Source organism: Anser brachyrhynchus (assembly GCF_964034855.1).
Source record: "Anser brachyrhynchus genome assembly, chromosome: 5".
Taxonomy (NCBI): domain Eukaryota; kingdom Metazoa; phylum Chordata; class Aves; order Anseriformes; family Anatidae; genus Anser; species Anser brachyrhynchus.
In genome coordinates this window covers 13,552,459-13,573,755 of record NC_137699.1, presented here as the reverse complement: position 1 = coordinate 13,573,755, position 21,297 = coordinate 13,552,459, and the positions used below count along the sequence as shown (strand labels likewise).

The window sequence follows — 21,297 nt, the reverse complement described above, 5'->3', positions numbered from 1 at the left end:
CAGTTGTGCTGTATGGCCAAGAGAAGCCACGAGTACTCAAAAGCATCAAGGTTTGTGCAGCATTATGGGCTGATGTCATCTTCTGTGCCCTGTGCAACACAGAGAGAGAGATTGCAGGCAGAGTACAGGGAGATTAAACCAATTTTTCAGCGCAATAGCCAGAAAATGTTGCCAGCAGGTGAATGGTAGGAAGGGGAAATATCAGATATCTATGCAGAGACAGGAGAGTGAACAGAAACAAATGTAGGGAAATTCATTTTCTTACAAGCTTTAATAAAGTACAACCAAGTATTAGCGCTGGAGGATGTTCTCATCCATTTCAGCTCTTCTCAGAAGATGCTACCTAAGTTGAATAGATATGGGAAGACTTCACTTCTGCACCCATTCTTATCTTTGCCGTAAAATGGTAGTCATTTCCCTGTGCTTCCCCTTATCCTAACATGCTCTCGCTGAAAGGGACCTGCTCAGGACCCCAGCCAGGAGGCTCAGCCCCAGCAGCTCTCCAGACGGCTTTGTGGACAAGGCCTCATATTGAGCGCCTCACAGCACCTGCTGGAGGCCAGCGCTGATGCTGCTGGAAGGTTTCTCAAGCTGAAGGGAGGACATGGGGTCCCTAGAGGAAATGGTCACTTTCAGTGACAGCAAGGATGTGGCACTCCATCCTATAACCAGCGGGCCCTTCCCTGTGTCCAGGGGCAGTCTGGAGACCCTCTTCTTTAGTCAGAGAGATTCCAAAGTTTACATGCACAAAAGCTTCTATCATAGCAGCAACCAGAGGCATGTGTCTGCTAACACTATGCCAGACGAGAAGCATGTGCAGTGAGCAAGAACTGCAGCCTGAAAATGAGAGAGGGCAAAAAAATCCCCTTAGATTTCAGGCTGGGGCATTTGCAGCAGTAACATCAGTGAGGAAGGATTGTGGTGCTACACAGCAGCCCCTGTGCCGTGTTGGTGGGACACAAACACCACATCAAAAGGCACCAAGGGCAATGTGTCTGTGCTGAGGCCCCCAGATAAACGCTTTGGAGAGATAGGGTCGGAGCAGCACCAGGAACAGGTCCTCTTTGCCCCAGCCCATGCTCTGGCCTGCTGCTCTTCAAACTTTCGATTTTTCCAAGAAGTTTCCCACAGATCAGCCTGCTCTATATTGCTACACTGCCAAATAAGAACGGTTTATTACTAGTTTACAGCATGCAAGGGTGTTTTGCTGTCAGTCCGTGGCCCCCTGGGGTTTGGTGGGGCACTGGCGGTGAGCACCGTGCTAGCCTTTGGCTCATGCTGCCTACAAGGCACTTGGGTGAACAACTCCAGCCTCTCTGATGTGAGTGTGTAGCCAGCACGTGCTTCGTCAGGGTGCAAGTCCTGTGTGTGCATAGCCTTACACTGGCTTTCTGTCACACAGTCACAGCCCCCGGGTGGTTTTCTGGACAAAACCTTAGCGACGTCCTCCCCGTGCCTGCGTGCACCTCCCTTTTTCCTTGTCTGAAAACAAATCCGCAGCATTCGGAGCGTTTCCTCCCGGCTCCATGTGATTCTGATTTCACTAATTAAAGTTAATCTGATAAAGGAAGGAACTGCGGAGAAGACTAAGAGCAGAAAGGCAGGCGGGCAGGGGTCAGCCGGCAGGCCGCCGAGGGAGGCCTTTGCGGCCAGGGAGCCGAGCGCTGCGGGGCACGGCGGGGCTGAGCCGCTTCATCTGTTTGGCCATGGGCTGGGGCTGAACCCCCGGCCACCCCGGCTGCCCGGCCTGACCCCCCCGCTGCCCCGCGGCACAGCCAGCGCTCGCAAGGTGGGACCTAATGAAAGGCACCGGGGAGCGGGAGGAGCGCTTCTGCCTCCTGAGTGTGGAGCACAACGCGGCCTAGGCCGGCTCGGGGGATGAGTAATGGATAACAGAGCAGCTTCTCGTCTCCAGGTCCCCGTCTGTTGGACCGGTGCCTGGAGGGCAGCGCTGATTGAAATTCATTGGCACCTGATGGTGGCTGAAGGGGATCTGTAGGAAATGAAAGCCTGGATTTCAAGATAAGATGTCCCCCTCTGCGGACAAAAGGGTTCCTGGGGTAACAGAGCCGAGAGCAGAAGCGTTGAGTGGCGACTGGTACCCCAAAGAGAGCAGAGCTTTGGGTCACAGCTTCACCACGCACAGAGCTGCTTCCTCCCAGCACCATGGCAGTACTGCTGGATGGAAAAAGCACCGTGGCACACACAAATCCAGCTCAGTGTGAGAAACACCTGACAGGGTGCTGAGCATCCACCACTCACAGCAGGCAGGGCCATGACATTCAGTCGTGTGGTTCAACGGGTGCCAGCTGTCTTCTCCAAATAGCATCCCAGGCTCCTTGTATCCAGCAGATTTAAAGAGGAGGACATCTTCAGAGAGAAATGGCAGCTGAAGCCACATGTAGCGTGTGCAGAACGGTCATTAGAAAGCTAGGAAATGAGATGAGCTCACCTTACTTTGTTTTCAAAATCTGTCTTGATGGCGTTGAGGTGCTGGAATTAATTTTGCCGAGCACAATGTAGCACATCAATCTAAAGTATTCGAGCACCAGGGATTTACTTTATCCAGCTTCTATCTGGGCAGCAAGGAGCCGCGGGATGGCCTCTTGCTCCAAACATGCCAACAGAGATGCTCACGGAGCCTCTCTGCAGAGGCACGATATTCGCATGCAGCTAGAGATTTACCACTTCTCTGCTTTCTTTAAATGGCTGGTACATACATCGATTTCGACAGCACCCCTGCCCCTCCTCTGCAAACTCCATTCATCGTTAACTTGTTTAAATTAAACACAAGCACGGACAGGATCAGCAAGCAGCCGTCTGTTTTATTAGTGCTTCTACTTCAAATGTCAGTCTTAGTCCCTCCTTGCTGGGCTCTGATCTCTCATGACAATTTGATTAACTTTACATTTCCTTTTATTGTTGGAGAAACATTTGGAAAATCTTAACATATCTTACGGGCTGGTTCTGAGACCGAGATGGTGATTATGTCCATGCTTAGCATCATCCATCAAAATCAGGCATCTGACAGTCAGACCACCTGAAAAACGTGTCATTCCCAAGAAGTTCACGAGCCATAAAATATTTCCTAGTTGTGAATAACCACAGGACACTTCTTTTTCTCCTTGCAGGAATACTTTCACTAGGAATCTCTTAAACCTCTTCATTAGGAGACAGTCTTCACTTCACACCAGTCTGCCCAGACAAGAGCACCTTCTCAGCTCCCAACAGCTAGAAACTGGTATCTGAGTCTTTCCAGGAGCCACATTCCTGTGGTGACTCCCTGATGGGAACATACCATTAATTGAGGGACTGTCAGGACGTGACATATCCCAGGGAAAAGGATGCTCCGTTTCACTTTGACAGAACTTTTCCCCCTTTCCTGGTGCTCAAACTAATCTAATAGTGCCTGAAGCCTCTGGCATATACTCAGTGTTACATTTCTGCCTGCCTCTGAGCTTCTGGAGCTTGGCACAGTCCCAGAGCATCAAGGCACCAGTGAAAAAGGCTGGAAGTTGGCCTGGTTTTGTCTTTATGTTTCAAGACCAGGATCAGAAATAGAAGTAGTAAGAACCTCATGGAAAAAGCATGGTTTCCTGGTGTTTTTGACAGTTTATTACATGTAGATGTCCAAATTCTTTCCTGGCATCATTTTCATTGATCTGAAGGTACAGCTACATGGTCGTTCTGAAAAGCCATGCCACTTGCCTCTTTTTCTGAGGGTAACACAGTGATAACAGATGTTCTTGTCCTTATACAAAGGACCAGAACAAGACTTAGGGGACATCTCACTTCTACTTAACCACAAATTCTGTCTTAAGTTGTGCACAGACCTTATGAGAGGTGTTAAGATTTTAGCTTCTCCTGTAGAGACTAGGACTAGCAGTGCTACTAGAGCTAACATCCTTCTTTCCTGCCGGCCTTGCTACCATTTATACTGGTCATTCCTCACCGGTTCAGCATTCATCTATCCCTAGCTCCATATTTACAGTTTTTCTTCTACTTCAGGACAAAGATTAGTGTTCCTTCAGATCTTTTTTTGTGCCTTCAAGTGTAGTTCTGAAACACTGTTCCCAAGTAAAAATAAATACCAATACTTAAGGGCATTAAGCTGACTTCTTCAGGAAATACTCAGATATCACAGTTCAGCTGATACCATTAAGCCATGGTAAATCTGTCTCATGCCTGAGCCACCTATCTGCCTGTTTAGTGAAAGAAAAAATTAATACTAACACAGGTGGACATCAAGCAACACGGCTGGGAGACCTGCCTGGCCTCAGGTCCCAGACCTGACAGAAAGTCCCAGGTCTCCAGGCAGCACTAAGTACACTAGAAGGTCTCAGGATCGCTGCTGCAAAGAGTTAAGCCTCATATCAAACTCAGGAATATGTAGGTTGCACAACATAATGATCCCCATTGCTCCTAGTGAGATTTGCAGCTGCTGATCAACACAGTAGTAGTTAATGATGGTACCAAGATCCCCCCCAATGGATATTAATAATTCTTTTATTTCTGTCGCTTTCAGCCCCTGGTGAAATTCCTCTGCAGTTCTCAGATGTTTCTGACCTTTCTCACGTGAGAAAAGCTACCATTCCGTGCTCTCAGAATGAACAGTTCTGCTCCTGCTCAGGCTACAGCAGTGTGATTCCTCAGCCCCTCACAAAACACAAGTTTTCCTTAATGAAGCCTCATTTCAATCCACAAAAGCAGAAGAGAACAACAAACTAACTTACTTCCCATTTTCTGGAGAAGAATGATTTACATCTTAAATAGAGATGGCTGGCTTTTCTAGTAAAGAAGAGAAAGTGGACCAGAAAAAAAGGAGAGTAGAATTGTGAATAGCTAGAAAACAAGTCATTGAAATTTACAGCAAGCAGACATTCTCTAATGCTTCTGCCATCCCAAGCTCCTGCAATAGAGAGGTCTGTACCCTTAGGAACAATTTGGGCTCCTTATACTTCAACAGATCTGTACTTAGATCCTGCAACACAGTGTTAAACCTCTCCTCCAGCCCTTCAAGACAAATTAAAGCTATTTATACTAGTTTGATACAACAGTCATGCTAGGGGGAAAGATATTAAACATAGAAGCTCCTGCAATGCAAGAGAGAGTGCAATGAAAGCTGGGATCTGGCCCCATATCACCAGCTCTCCCTGCATGAGTGCCCAAAAACCACAGGCCCAATCAAGCATCTTGCTTTCAGTGTTATGGGTGCTGGAAAGAGTCCAGCCCCCACAGTCCCAGGGAAGTGATAAAACCCCATGTACTAGTTAATGCACTGACTCTTATAGGCCCATGCAGCAGGTGAGCAATTATCACTTGCAGTCTAGCTTAATGCTTTACAGGGCCGGAGAGCTGTTTCCAATTAGCCTCAGTATACCATGGAAATTAACTCATTTGTGTCACCTTGGCTTGCAAGTGGGCTGTGAGGAACTGATGAAACAACTGGAATTGAGTACAGGTGGCACCTCCCTTCTCCTCCTACTCCTTGGCACTCCTTGCACTGGATCCAGAGGGGTTATATTTCATGGAAGAAAACACGGATGGAAAAAAACAGCTTGATCCATAACCAGGAGCTGAGGGAGGGTTGATCCCCAGAGTCTCGTCTCCATGGTGTTTTTCCAGACTGGTTCTCTGTGTCCCAAGAAATATGCTTCCAAGCACTTCCCTTTGGATTATTTTGCAATCTCATGAGGCTTCTCAGCATTTGGCCTATAAAAGCCTATCTTTATAAAGAACTCTGTCGTATGTGTGTTTTATCTGCGAGCCTTGTTTAACGAATGCTTTCAGGCATTATGAGCCAATTCAGAGCCTGCTGTAAAGCCAGTGTCATTCCATCAAACTCACTGGTGTGTCATTGCTGCAAGGCATTTTCTCTTAAAAGGATATTCTAAAAGTTGATGTTGGGGCTAAAATTAGGCTAAATACTTGCAGGGGTCCTTCTGTGATCCCCTTATACAACTTTGGTGCCTGTGAATGGTGTGCATATCAAAGGAAGGATGATCTCACGGATAAACACCAAGAAGGCAGAGGATCTCTCAACTATTTTCTGAGCTGTGCCATAAAAAACCTGTGTCATTTTGAGTACATCATCTCATGTCTCTGTGCTTCAGTTTTCTCCTTTCAGAGGTCAGAGTAATCACCTCTTGGTGAGACTATGGAAATAAATATGTTGCAAATGTAAAGTGGTTCTTGGGTAATAGTCATGAAGAGAAGCATTTAACTGTAATGATTAAGAGATCTCTTGCTTTGATAGCTTGATTTTGAGCTTGGTGAACTTGGCTTACCTGAGCTCCTTTTAACACCTAATTCTTGATGAAAGACGAGCTATAATCTGAGTGTGATAGTGTATCCATCTAAAATTATCTGTAAAATAACAGATTAAACTTTAGGGGTAGTGTGTCTGTGTTTTGTATTTGGTCTAAATACAAATTAAAAGCCAAATTCAGCCCGGTATTGTATAGAAGGATCTGTTTCTACTGACGATCTGCATACAAAATGACTGAAGGAGAAACTTTAAGTTGTTTTAGAAAAAAATGAAAATTCACACCAAATTGCATTCCACGAAACACGTATCAGTACATTCAGCGAGTGGAAGAGCAAGTTAGAAATAAAATATTCTCCAGGCAAACACAATTCTGTTTCTCCAAACGCAGCCTGCAGCTCAGGTCATTATTTCTAGCAGCTAATGAAAGCTAATTGCACTGACCTTAAGAGTACGTCGTGGTTGTGAAGATCAGCCCTGCATTGTATTAACACCGGGGGAGACATTGTCTGTCCTGGAGAGGGGGCCAACACGCCGCAGACCATGTGGGTTTCCCCACCTCGGACATCCACGGGTGTTGAGCAATGTGCTGAAGGCCACATACTAAATTTTCAGTAAAGGCAGGAGCTTTGAGCCCCAGCATCCTGCTTCTCTGTCCTGTACTCTGAACGCGTAAGGGTGGTTGTAAGGTCCGAGCTGCCGACAGGTGCCCAAAGGTCTATCTGGACTTCCCGAGACCATCTTCCCATTCGATCCCCTGCGTTTCCACGTGGGGAACACCTAACTGCAGAGAGCACAACTCTGCTACGTTTTGGCAGGGGTAGGAACAAAAATGCCACAGCCGCATCATGGAAGGAGCATGTCCGTCCCTGAAGCAAGCAAATCAGCCGCAGTAACGACAGACGGGTGCTCTTGGAAAACCCAGATCAGCTGGGGAGCTTTCGGCAGCATGGGGCTGGACCCTGGGGGTGGCTCTGCACCAGGGAGGAAAGCTTCCCAGAGCTGGAAATGTCAAACTGCTTCATAGGGAGAGTCAGGCCTGGGCCCAAACCCAAAATGTCAGGCCAAATCTGAACTGCCCCAAATTTGGATCTGGATGTGAAATCTGTGGCTTGGGACCATTTCTGCTTTATATTTAAAAAGCTAATTGTCTCTTGCCATGGGTAACTAAGTATCACAAGAACTGACATGGAAGCAGCAGATTGAAATCTCTCAGGATCCCATTTTGCAGTAGTCAAAAAACCCTTCTTTCCTGGATGCAGGGAACAAGCTTTGCCACATCTGCAAGCCAGGGAAAATCACTGGAAACTCTGGAGTGAATAATTATACACAAATGTTTACAAAAAAATAAATAAGAAGAATGTATGCATAAGTCAAGAATAACAAATGACATGTGGCCAAAACCCTGAATAGCTACTAAGGCCCGGCACTGGGATATGCAATTTTCACATCATTTGCAGCCCTGGGCAGCTAGAAAGGGTGGTTAGGAGATATTAGTATACAATGGCTGCTCAGTACCTGGTATTTATAGTAAATTTCCAGTGGCCAGGGAAACAAATCACAAAAACCCAGCCTTGGAAAGGATGGAAAAAGCCCAGGACAGCCAGTGTTACTGGTATTCCTGTCCAAGAGAGAGGTCTTGGGCAATATGTGTGCCTCTTTCAGGTCTGTGGACGCAGAGACCCGGGCTCCCATGTTCCTTGCTGTCCCTGGCTTGCCTTACAGCCCTTCACCCAGTTCTTATTTCAGACACATCTTCTGCCTCATGTCCTTCCAAGGACTGGCAGGCCTCGTCTCCCCATCGACATTACCTCCTTTCATTCATTCATCCCCAACACACCTACACACCTCTGCAGGATGGACTCTGCGTTTCACATCCTGCAAGGCTTTTGCTTTGGTTTGCACAGTTTTCAAAAAAATAAAGCTGAAGCCTGAGCGCTTGGTGCATGGCCAGCTTGGGTTCCCTGGGGTGCCCACCTACCTGCAGGATCATGGCCCTGCCTAGGGGCCTCTTTCTCCTGGGCTGACCCTTGGGCTTGCTTGACACTGATCCTGAGCAAGAAAGAAGTACAAAAAATGCAGGTGAGGGCAGAGATCTCATTTCTCCCACTCCCCAGCGGAGACATAGCAGAGCAGGAAGCTGCCTGGTGCCAACATTGCCTGCCTTTGGATATGTCCTGTCCCCAGAAGAAAGAGTCCCTTGGTGGCTTGCTCATCCTGGGGCTGAAACTGTGGGTAGCCAGAAGCAATCAGAGCAGGCTGGGAGCTCTACCACCTCTCCAGGAGCATGGCAAAAGCCATTCTTGATAATCTTGTAGAGATACAGGTAGCTTTGAAGCCCCCTGCCTGAGCTCGGTAGCAGATAGCTGAGCTTCTGGAACAGGATAATCCTCCTGAGCCCCTCTCGGCTCCTTCCAGTAGATTGCTGGGGACCAATTTACTATTTACTGGTCCTATGAAAAATAAAAGAGAGAGAGAAAAGCAATTTGGGAACTATCAAAGTGAGTAGCTGTAGCTTTTATGGAGCTGGTTTTATGGGAGATTGCTTCCAGGTGACTCTTGGCTGGCGCAAGGCTTCGCTCGACATGGAGCAAATCGGTGTGCTGAGGGGGCTTGAGGCCATCGGGCTGCAGCCACAGCCCGCCTTCCCCTGGTCCTGGGCAAGCGCTGGCGCTCGGACCTGCAGGGTGGTTGGAAGTGATCGCCTCCCCTACTGTAAAAAGCACAAGGAGAAGGGCTGTTGTCAGCACGTCAGCAAGGAAAGCAGAGCCGTATCTGCCTGTGGAGCTGGGCTGCAGAAGATGATGCATTAAGATGTACATTGCAGGGATTTCCTCCTCGTTATTGCACAGTAACAGAGCCCGCTGCACACGTAATTCACAACATCTAGGTAGGAAAGCATGCAGGATGTGGCAGCCACACCATACCCTGCACCTACTCCAAACTCCTGGCTGACTCTGAGGAGGCAGAATCGCTGCAGTCTGCGTCTGGAAGCGAACAGAGGGCTTGTAATTGTGTTGGACAAGAATTCAGTTTTAGCTAGAGATGGGCATGATCTGAAGTGAGGCAGCTCTTGACTGGACAGTCTCCAAAATTAAAGGCTATTCTCATCTGGGATTTTCAGCCAGGCTGCCTGAAAGCCTTTTCTGAAACTCAGAGACGGGGTGAGATGCAGATGCTGTCTCTTTCCCACCTTTTCGGGTAACCAGTGTCAGCACACACACACACACACGTACATACTCCTGACTCAAATCCCCACCGCAGCGCAGCCCCCCTGCCGTGGCTGGGAGCCTGCAGACGAGATTGCCATCTCCGCGAAGCCTTGCCAAGCCACCGGCGCTCGCGGGGCTCCTCTGGTGACCACGCGCGAGCTTCTGCTGGAAGACCCACCCCGTCTCGGTGTCAGCGTTTGGGCTGAGGCGCTCGGGACCCAGCCTACGTGCCGAGGCAAGGGGGCTGGAGGGGACGGTGCCGAGACGTCTCTCCGTTACCGTGGCACACAGTGCAGTGCGTGCGAGGCTGGGTGCTGCAGGGGGGCCAGGGCTCGCTGGGTTCCTCTCTCCCTCTCTCTGGGACAGCTGTACACGAGCGAAGGCACGGTGGCAAGGCGCATCACTGCTCATCAGAAATGTACTGTGGGAAGGAGAGCCAGTGCTGAGGTCATGCTTGTTGTGTAGGTTTGAAAAGAAACAACCTTTTTTTTTTTAATATATATATATTTTTTTAATTTTCCTATTTTCTATTCCTTCTTACCTCCCTCCCCGCCTTTTTTCCCCTCCCTCAAATCACTTCTTTTTATGTGGAGAAAGGAATAAGGATGAAGGAGCTTTGAGAGCCAAAATAATGTACGGAATTGACAGCCAAAAAGAGGAATATTTAGCTTTTCAAATAAAATATTAAAACAGAACAAAACAAAAACAACAACAAATAAACAAAAAGCACGTGAGATGAAAGAGAGTCTTTTTAATGGAAGTAACCTCTACAAATATTCTGCTACTTTTAGAAATAAGGGTTGACTGCGGCTTTTATCTGAAACTGGGACCTGGTCTCTAGTTTGGCAGCTCTAAAGCAGAGAGCAGAACATACTGATCTGGAAGATGGGGCCTGTGAGAGCACAGAGGGGAGCGTGCGGCAGCACAGCTCCCCCAGTCCTGGCACCTAGAAGTACCTGGATGGCAAGGAACCTGATAATTACTGGAAGTGGCAGTAATTAGTAATTTATTTTTTTTTTTGATCCCTCCAGATGCTTTTGGCTCCTCCATGGCAGCAGCCCTTGGCACTTGTCCTGTGCCTCAGCTGTGAACGTGAGCGCACAGGCAGGCAGGTCGCTGCCACCTGGGGTCAGTAAGTGGCTGCAGATACCAAACATCACCATGTGAAAGGAACAGACGTGGCCAAAAGGCCCCGACTGTGCCTGGCTGTCGAAGCAGTACTGCTGGTGCGTTGGCACAGGGGAGGAATTCAGCACAGACCACTTTTCCCCTCTGCTGCTCTCCTCGGCACCGCGCCTGCTGTCCTGCTGAGAGCACTGTGCCGAGCTTGGCCCCAAAACAGGGCCAGGGACTTCACCTCATCCCCTGCAGCCGAAGAGTTAACTCCCTCTGCAGCTCTCCTGCACCGGCAGGATTTAGAAGGGATTGCAGCATCATTCTTTAGGCATACCCAGATGCTCAGTATTAACGTAGGCAGCTCTGCGAAGATTGTTTCCTGCTACTCATCGGATGAGAAGAATATTTGGATGAAGTAGTGGTTTGGGTATCACTTTGCAGGTCTGCAGTATAACTCAAGTGGAAAGAGATTTAGCTCCAATTACTCGATGTAATTCAGAATACAGAAGAGCTCTCTGTTGCTAAGACAGTAGTTAGTTTTCAGTTAGCTTTTACTCCACTGGCAAGAGCCACAGCAAGCTGCACTCTTCCTTTTTTGTGAGTGTATGCATGTGCGTGAGCTCCAAACCTCAGCCCGAGAGCCCTTAGCATCGGAGCAGGCTTTGAGATACGACTCAAAGGTGTGCATTTATCCACAGTCTCAAACAAAGCAAAACAAGAAATAGAAATTCGAAATAAAGCTCGTTCTCTACTGAGACTGAAAAGAAAAGAAAGCAATCCCATTCTTTGCGGTGTTCTTCTAGCTTATTTTGTTCCTGTTGCTCTGGCTGGGTGGTGAAGCTGAACTCCTCTCCTGGCAGCTCCGTGCAGCTCCTACGCCATAGGCAGGTACTGTTTTGTCTGGGTCTCCAGCTCCACTGAAGTTGTTGAGTCCTGGTTTCACTTACGTTGAGAGCAAAAGCAACATTTAAAAAAAAAAAGTGCAAAAAAATAGCTTTGTTTAGTGCTTATATTCCTCCTTGCATGAAAAATCTATCCTAAGTTTAGCTGATGATGCCCTTTAAAGTTTGATTACAAATGGACAAACCCTATTCATTAAAATAAAGGAGGGGAATGGGTGACTTGTCTGACGTGGAAAGCCCCGCTGAAGAAACAGTGGATTTAGTTATCTCAAAGCAAGAGGGAACCTAAACTATCCCACGAGAGTGTGTAGGGGCCAAAATAAGGAACAAAATGCTGCAGAAAATTTGAAAGAATACAATGCTGCCTGGCGGAATAGCAGCTATTGCAGTGAGCACATGTAAAAGGATTGCTAAACCTGAGATTTTCCAGAAAAAGTAAACCTTGGTCTCCCATTTGTTTAGAACCAAGTTTAATTTCAGCATAGTATTTGTTCCAGCAGCTCAATTTAATGCTGCAGCTTGAAGAAATCTTAAATATACTGGGGAAGATACAAGAACAGATTGTAGTTCCAGCACAAAAACCTGCAACCCTTGATAAATAACAGAGCATGATCCCAAGCTGTCTCCTAGGTTGTCTGAGCAGAAGGTATTTCCCCGCAAACCTCCGAGGTTTGTTTTCTGTTTCTAATCACTGCGACTGCAGGCTCCTTGAGGCAGGGACTGCTCTTCGTCATCCTCAGCGCCTCCATGGGCCACTGCCGGGTGCTGCCCTCTCCTGCGACGGGGGCAGTCAGTCCTTCCAGCCCTGAGATTATTCCTGCTCCTCACAGCTTTCCTGCTGCATGGTTGGCATCGTGTAACGTCTGAAGAGAAGGAATTGAGGTTGCGAGGAGAGGTAAGAAAGTCGCCTGTCACAGTGAAACATCTGCAGAACCTCTGCCTGTTCGTCGCGTCTCTGAACCATTCAGTGTCCCACAGCTGGGCTTTGCTCTGCTCCAGGATCCCCATTAGTTCAGTTTTCAGCACATTCACCTCAAGATCTGGGCAGATTAAAAGAACTTGTGCCAGACTCACCCATGCTTTTCTAAAAATAAACCTCCCAAAAATCAACAATAGAGGGTTGAGCTAAACATGTTTGACAGGCTGTGATTTTCCTGCTGGGCACTAAAGCCCAGCCAGGACTGACTACGCACAAAAGCGAGGTGGTTCTCTCCCCACCCTTCCGAAATGTTTTAAGCCAAAAGGAGGATGACCGGTTCCTAACCTGGTGCAAAGTCCAGAAAAGTGCGAGGCCGATTTTGCTGTGTCACAAGCTGATCTTTCACAGATGCTGAAAAGCTAGGAAGTGCAATTATGGGAAAATTGCACTAAGGCAAACAAGTACATGCCAAATTCTGCCATTCTCCATTACCCACCTGAGCCCCTTGATTGTGGCAGACAACGCACCATCTGTATGTGCTTTGTCAAAGGGAAAAAAATAATCCCAAGAACGGTGTCTGAACAGGGAAGCGGGAGAAGAGGGGGAGGCTCGGCGACGGAGCAGGCACCCAACAGCCGCTGCAGAGCTGTGGCAGCGCCCAGGAGCCGTGCTCAGCCGAGGCCTTCTCCAGGGTTACCCAAAATGGGGTGGCCTCAGCTCACCCACATGGTCATTCCCATTGTGTTTGGCCATCGGGGGCTTCTCCAGGTCCCTGAGCTCCGTCCCCCCTGAGCACGCGGTGTGAAGCCCAGTTCTCATGAGAACAAGCTTTCCGGGCACTGGGAGATGTCAGATACTTCCAGCTCCTGCTTGGGCCAGAAATAACTTGCAGTCTTTTCTCAGGATATTCTGGCAATGCTGTTTGCTAACCCGGATGGATCCCACTATTCCTGAGGTACCAATACATGAAAAAGAAGAAAACAGATGAGCAAATAGCACAGGAAGGCAGGGATGTGAAAGAGTTACCCACGCTCACTGAGCCTCAGAGACAGCTTGGTTTTCAGCTGAGCCTTGGGTTCAGATGCTGTCCTCTTTTGAACCCAAGCAGTGCAGCAATTCTCCATGGTGTGCCCCACACTCCAGAGGCAGGATAGCTGAGCGGTCAGAGTGCTGCCCCAGTTAGATTTCCTTGCCCCGCGTTTCCTGGGTGGTCCTGTTCAAGCCATCAGTTGTCACAAGTCCCTGTTTTGGGAAGGGGTCTGGTAGCATCCCCTTCCTTCACATAAATAAAATAAATGCTCCAAAAGTCTCCCACACAACAGGAGCAGGAGCTGAGCAGAGGAGAGGGAGCAATACCTGCTCTGGCCTCCGAAGGCTTTTCACAAGTACTTCAGCAAATGCATCTGCTAGCAGCACCAGCAGAATTTAGAGGCTACGCAGGGCTGGACCCAGCCGCGTGATGAACCAGGGAGGTGCTGGGCTCGGGGAAGACAGGCTACGGAGCTGTCATATGCCTCCAAACTTTTGGGTGGTGCTGGTGGAGTGCGGGGCAGGGCAGGAGACTGGTGCCTCCTCTGCCCACTTAATGCCCCTCTCTTACTCAACACTTGGACACAAAAGCAATTGGGTGATAGAAGTTGCAGATTAGGAGAAAGCAAGAAGGCAATTCAGGGAAATGCCTTGAGGCACTGAGCTGGAGGAACCATTCTGGCTGTCTCCCACCTTTGGGGGACCTTGTAATAGCTGCAGAGGTGTGTGAAAGGTAGCTGATGAGGGCTTGGGACTTCTGCAGGCATTACTGAAGCACCCATCTTGTCATACATGGCCAGAGTGGTGCAGATTGCCGAACACATCATGCTTCGAGGTTAAACTAGTTTTGATGTCATGCTCAGGAGGCTTGAGACAGCCTCCTAAAGGATGTACCTGGATGGGTGGATGTGTTTGGGTGGGAGATCATCTAGGTGAATTCATAAAAGCTGCTGCTGGAAGCTAAAGGTGTGCCTGATCACACTGGGCCTGCAGAAACCCAAGCTATTGGAGCTATCAAATTCAGTAGATCCATTTGGTGTCTCACCTCTCAGCTTGATGCCAGGGCTTTAAGACTTTGCTGGGGCTGCCCATGATGGCTGCAGCGTGGCAGGAGAGGGGACAAATCTCTTGCTGTGGAAGGGCCGAGACACACTGGATTATCTCCTCACTGACTTTAATCATGTCCCAGTTGTTTTCCATCCAGATCACCTTCTGGACTGCAGGGGCCGTTCTCAGGAATGGCAGGGTGACCCCAGCACCTGCAGACCTTAGCAGCCACGGTTTACTGAGTTGAAAGCCACAAGGGACTTTAGGAAAACAGACTGGCATTGATTGAGCTGGGCAGTCTCAGACCTTTTCACATTATGTTTTTCTCAGCTCAGCCAGAGCCTGTTCATGTCACTGTAAAAAAATATGGGCAGGTCTGCAGGTCCTCAGTGGCCTCTCCAACCCCAGAGGTGTGAGGTGTGACAGGTCTGATGTGCTGGCTGCTTGAGGAGCCTGCCACAGGCTACATCTGCTGGTGGGGCCTCCTTGGGGCTGGCAGGAAGGATGGGGAAACCCAGGCTCCTCACCCTGCAGCTGGGTGACCCTGTGGGCAGGTGGACAGGTCTGGACAGGATGCACTGCTCTCATGGGTGGTAGCACATTGTGCTGTTGCTGGGACACGGGTGAACCACAGAGGAGGTTTTAGAGCAGGAACAATTGGTGCAAATACCCTGAATTAGGCTGCTATTCACGCTGGCTGCTCAAATCGCATGTATCTAGACATCCTGCTACTCTGCCATTCACTTATTTGTTCACATGTGGACATCAGTGCTATCATGAATGACGAGATGTAAACAGTGCCAGCCAAACTGTGAGCTGGATAGGGTTTATCTCGCAAGGGAGGGTTTATCTTGCATCTCTAAAGATGTAAGTACGGTTTCTGAAATCAGTGGTAGTTGCCAGACTGGGCTTTGAGGGATGTCCCCAGGGTAAAGAAGGGAAGCTGAAAGCGTGTGGCTTTGGGTGTAGCCAGAGCCACACGGTCCGGTGCGTCTGTGCTCACCCAGGGAGACAAAACCTCGACATTACCTTGTTAGGTCCAGCCTCAGTCATGCTAGGAGACACGTGGGTCTCTTCTGTGGACAGGAGGTGAGGAGAACACATGCCCTGCTCACCACTGTGCCCTTCACTGTCCATCAGAGGCTGTGCAAGCAGAGGCAATCAGACAACATACGTCTGAGGGTGGTTTGGTTGAAGAACTGCTGGTGACCAGCTCCTTCTGGACCAAGCTGGAGAGCGTATGTTGAGCTGGTCTGCACGTACCCCATAAACGTAGGAAATGCGTCTCCACTACCAAAAGGCATTTTTGTCTGAAATCTGACTCAGAGAAAAAGGGAAGAGAAAAAAGTGAGCCTATATGTAACTTCCTGCCTCTGGTCTAAAAATTGCACTGGCAAGCTTACAGTTGGCAAGACACAGCAACGGATGCGACTATTTTTCTGCATTCCAGTAAATTTAGCATGATTTGTCTAATTCAGGAGTTTACAAGCAGTTTCCTTGTTTGCATGAGATCTCAATATAGCACCTCGTGCTTCTTTCCATTCTTCACTGCACATTTTCGGTGCGCGGACTGGCTTCCTTCTCTCTTGCTCTCCTCCAGCCACCCTCAAGTCCCTCACCTGGCAAGCCAACACGAGGAAAAGATTTATTGATTTTTTAGAGCTGTTTTTCACGCACGCTAGTATGTAGAAAGATGAAGAGATTCCCAGCCACTAGTGAATTTAGGTGTATTAAGGTAAACGATGCTTTGCTAGTAGTGGTAGACTCAAAGAGAGAGGGGAGAAGTAAGGTGCTCTAAGACGGTACTTACCCTCGGCATTTCCAGGGATGGTATCTGGCAGCTGTAATTTCCAGACGGGCTAGATATGCTTCCCTTCAGGCAGAAAGTCCTCCGTGAGACAGGTCCCCAGGCCACCGTGGATGTGACCCCCCCGCTGCAGGAGCCATTAACACGTGGGGCCATACCCTGGGACGGGCAGTGGTGCTGCGCTGACAGGAGGACTGCTGGGGACTCTGAATTGCAGAAGCAGGGGGAAGCAAACCAGCGTGGGATGCTGAGACCAACCCCACTGCATTGTCCTGGATCCCCTGTCACTCCCAGCCCAGGCCAGCTGCCATCCTTGTGGAACAATGGGAGCCCTGCAGACAATGTCAGCTCTTGTCTGGAAGCTGCTCCTGGAGCTCTGCCCCCTTGGCACTACAAGGGCTGCTGTGGCTTCCAGACAAACAGACGTCTTCAAAGGGACCTGTGAAAGCCTGGTCACTCCTGGACGGATGGCCATTGAGATTATCCCACTTAAATACCTCTCTCTCTAGAAAGAAAATAAATTCCGCTTGCATTGTCTTTTAAGACATGAACAGCTTTTCATTTCATTTTGAGCTGTTGTTGGGATTTTGGGGGGGAAAATTCTAAAAATACTTTAGAATTCTGTCTTCATATAACAGTGGATTTGGAAGAGCTCCTATTGCACAGAGCACAATTCCCTTTGTCACCCTTCATCCCATGAGCATCCCATTGACTCTGCTTACAGAAATTCAGCTGCTGGTTCTGCCCAATCTCACCCGGTGCCGTCCTGGAGCCCTACCAGGCCTCTGCTAAGAGCACTTGAAAGACCTTGTGCAGCCATTCTCGGGCACGTCCAGACATCCTCAGGACTAGGGCATGAAATGTGTGTGATGGGCAGCACCTGGCAGTACTGACAGGCCAAACTATTTGCAGGCACCATGCTTTTCCTTCTCTAGTTCTACCAAAGCAAGCAGAAAATATTCGCTTCCCCTTCTTTCTGATACTACTGGAGGTGTTGGGGCTGAGTTTCTGCTGCCTTCGGTCTTTAAATGAGGCCGGGCATAGGGAGGGAGGTATAGTTTCGTCTTCCAGGACTTAGGGAAACGTTGGAGCTGGGCCCACATCTGGACATCGCAGATTTCTCTGAAGTGCTGAGTTGGAGCATCACACTGATGTGCACAGCTGCACAGCTGGGGGGAAACCTGGCTTTGGATCCAGTCCTGGGCCAGGGTGAGCAAGACATGGGCTCATCTCAGTCCCAAAGAGGCACTTCCACTCTTTGCGTTTCCCTGTGAGCAACATGCAGTGGATCTCCTGCCTTCCTCCATCAGTCTCTGCTCGGTTTCTAGGCTTCTATGCAAAATTTGTCTCTAGTGAATCAGTTACGGGAGTTTGGGAAGGCTTTTGTAGACATTATATTATGGAATTGGCAGAGGCAGCACGGACCAAAATTAGCCAAGAAAACCTATAGATGGGACTTCGAGTGGGATATTAAATCAAATGAATGAATTTATTTATGGAGGCAAACATCACAGTCATCACGATACCTAAAACAGGTCTGAGCGCTGATGTCATTGCACAGGAAAGCTGTGCTTGCAGCTTTCGCTACAAAAAGGAGAGGGGCAGGAGCTCCGTGTTGCAGTTCGGATTTGAAGGCTCAGTCTAAATCTATTCCTAATTGATATAAACCTTCTGAGGTTGAAGCATCATTGTGTTTCTGGGAGATGACAGGCTGCAGCCTCTTGCTTTGCTTTCCTTGTGCTCCTCAGGGCTTCCAAGGACGTGTTTTGTTATTCCTTGAGCGTGCTCTTGCCCTGCATTTATCAATGTCACTGCAACCTTGGAGCTGTTAGGATCATCTCTGGCAGCAGGAGGAGAGAGGAAACACAATGCTGTCTGCTCCTGCTAAGCCTGGAGACATGTCCAGTCCAGCCTGCGGCGGCAGAGGTGCAGGACACACAGTAATGAGCTGACCCCAAAAGTTAGTGGGGATGAGACCGGGATGGGGGAGAAGGGGGTAGAGGCACAAAACTGTGCAGTCGCCGACTGTTCCCTCGCTCACATAATTATGTTGGTGTCAGTACTAATTAAGCTTTTTCAAGGCCGGTTTGAACTTTGATTACCAGCTGACAGGTATATACAATCCCCCTTCTGGGATCTGTAGCTCCCTGCAAATCATCAAACTGTCTTCAGTCAGCTTTGGACCAGAGGAGTTTTGCCAGAGGCATCCTGCATCTGTTGCATCATATACAGTACATTAAAACCATCTTTATTGCTCTTTATAAAGAAACCACAGTTGTTAGAGAGTCCTGAATGCTCAGCCCTCATGTACTTCCTTGCCTGTGTAGTTATTTGCCCGTGTTACCCCCTGTTGCTTTGAGACATGGTAATACATAAGGCAGCTAATCATTTAAAGCTATATTCATCCTTCCTCTTGGAAAGCAATAGTGGCAGATACATAACGACACATTGGATCCAGGGGGGTTGATTTGGGCCCATCTGTGATTTATCCGGTGGGAAACATGGGGGGAATGTCTTTGTTCATTTGTCTCACTCAAACATGCCTATCACAGCCTCTTGATGTACGCGCGACGAGCAGGGAGCAGGGAGGAAAAAGAAAATGGAGAGGAACAAATTGATGACAGCCATCTCGAGGGAGGCGAGTCCCGCTCAGAGCCCGACGGAGCGCTGCTGAGCCGTCCCCGCGGCGCAGGGACACAGACCAAGGGCTCACCCCAGCAGCGGGTGCCTTAACTTTGCACCGCCGGCACGAAACGGGGAGAAAGCTGTGCTGGAAAACACAGCTGCTCTCTCTGCCGGAGGATGCTCTGCCTGCACGCTTGCCAGGGCGTTGTGCCCAGATTTGAAGGGGAGGTTTCAAGCCAGGTAGTTTATAGCCACCTAAGATGGGTGTCAGTAGATGTCGTCAAATCTTCACATCAGTGGGGTTAAGCACGGGGCAGGGAGGGCTTTGCATTGCTGTAGAAAGCCCACCTCACTGAAAATCAACTATTTTATAGGAAAGTGAGATTTCCACGTTTCTGACGGGGAATTTCCCCAACACACCACTTTGCTCTTATTAAATCATCTCAATAACATAAATGATGCCTTGTTTTCAAAAGGATGTTGAGCACTTCAGCTAATCTCGCTGTGATTTGCAAAGTACACTGAATATCCCTGGGTATGCCAGATGTCACAGTTAGCACGCAGCATCACTTTTAGATGCTGTAAAAACAGAGCAATCCAGCAGCATCAGAATGGGATGCATTGACAGCTTTGAATTGAAATGTTTCAGCATTTTATTCCAAGGGAAATTCATGAAGACTGCCTTTTCACTTCCACTCAGAATAACATCTCAGTTCTAAAAGTGAAAATTTCTCACAAAGTGGAATTTCAGCCTTCCATCATCCAGGGCTGCCAGAAGCAGTTCGCAAAAGCCTTTATTTATACAAGTTATGAAAGCAGAAAGGTCACTTCTCTGTGTATCTCTTGAGATTTAACAAAAACAATGAGGTGCTCAGACACCACTGGAAGAACCATAAAACTTTGACAGACAGACAGTGTTTCACTCTTAACCTGATCTCATGCCAAACCCTTAATGCGAAAGCATGAGAATAGCAAAAAGGAATGGCATTAATAGATATTTCCTGCATAGCCTGAAATCTCAGTATCTCCCCTAATTATGGAAGTGAGCAGACCATTCTTACTGTCTGAGACAAATGAATTGTTGAAGAGAAACAAATCAGAAAGTGGCATGTTGCAAGTCAGATTGTTGTAATACTATCTATTCTTAAATCCATCTTTTAACATAGCAAAATCTTAATGTTTTTTTCTTATCTCAGCAACTCCATTTAAGCACAGCTTCTAAGCAGAATCCATTTTGTTTACCTGAAACAGAAAAGAAGCTCAGATTTTAACCATGCTGAATAAGAAGAAAACACAAAATCATTTTTCCCAATCATATCTGGTGTTTAGGCAGAACAAAAGCCAAAACGTTGCTTCCTGGAGCTCCTATAGTCACACAAGGTTTAAAAGCAGTACCACTGAAATACTCTTTTGATTTTCTTTCTGAATCTGCTCCATACCCATCATTGTAATTGATGCAAATAGGAAGTGTGTTGCAGCATCTTTGTCAGTATGAGAGTACATTCAAAAACTTTTCTGCACAACTGCAATTTCTTGTTTCTATTGGTTTGTCCTGAGCCTCTCACAGAGCGAATTTATCTGTATAAGCCCTCATATCTTCTCCTTCTACCTGGTCAGCAAAATCATGAAAGGCGCCACCCTCCAAAGCCTGGATGCTGTATTCAGCACACAAGAGCCACGTCTGAGCATCTCCAGAGACCAGCAGGATCTACATACAGAGGGAGAAGAGATTCAGGGGCTGAGCTCATCTCTACTGCTGGTGGAGATCAGAGGCCCCGTGTCTTGTACATCAGTTTTCACGAGCATAATTTTGCTGACTTTCTTGAGGTTATTCCTGATTTACGACAATAGGAGATTAAAATGAGGCTCAGGGAGTATAGCTTCCTGCTGAAATCCCTAAAGAGAGCAGATATTGCATTACTTCACATCAGAGTAAATGATTCCTTTGGACAAAAGAAACCCATGAAGGAGATAAATACCCATCCAAATGCTAAGACAGATGGATTCCTTCAGAGCTTCCTCACTAATCAGATACATCAGTGCCCCCTTCAGTAATGTGACAGGCGGTTTAACTGGGGAAGTGTTTCACAGTTCTTGAGAGACAGGGTCCAGGACCAGCTTCTGCATGGGGATGCCCATCCCGATGACATGGAAGGCTGCTCCGTGACGATATTCTCTACCAGGAATTTTTCTTCTTCCCAGTCGTGTCCCGATGTGACCATGCGGACAGACTGGGGGAGCGCAAGCAGCCGCTGCAGAAAGCCCAGGCTAGCAGGGGAGAAGCTGTCAGGAGGCAGACATTTGTGGTTAAGGCATAGGCAGGGTGGAAAGCTGGTACGTGCCATTTACAGAGAAGCTTCATTTCTGAGAACAAA

At 48.2% G+C, this 21,297-nt stretch overlaps 1 protein-coding gene across 4 annotated transcripts in view; it reads right to left on the bottom strand.

Annotated features, from left to right (window-relative positions):
- Positions 1-18,620: 18,620 nt before the first annotated feature.
- The window catches only part of LOC308195612 (uncharacterized protein), a 35,141-nt gene continuing 32,464 nt past the window's right edge, over positions 18,621-21,297 (bottom strand). For 3 of the 4 annotated variants that reach the window (XR_013951668.1, XR_013951670.1, XR_013951671.1), the window contains one exon: positions 18,621-21,286. The gene's annotated coding sequence lies outside the window, so the exon portion shown is untranslated. The remainder of the gene's footprint in view (positions 21,287-21,297) is intronic. The other variant, XR_013951669.1, reaches the window with a different exon arrangement.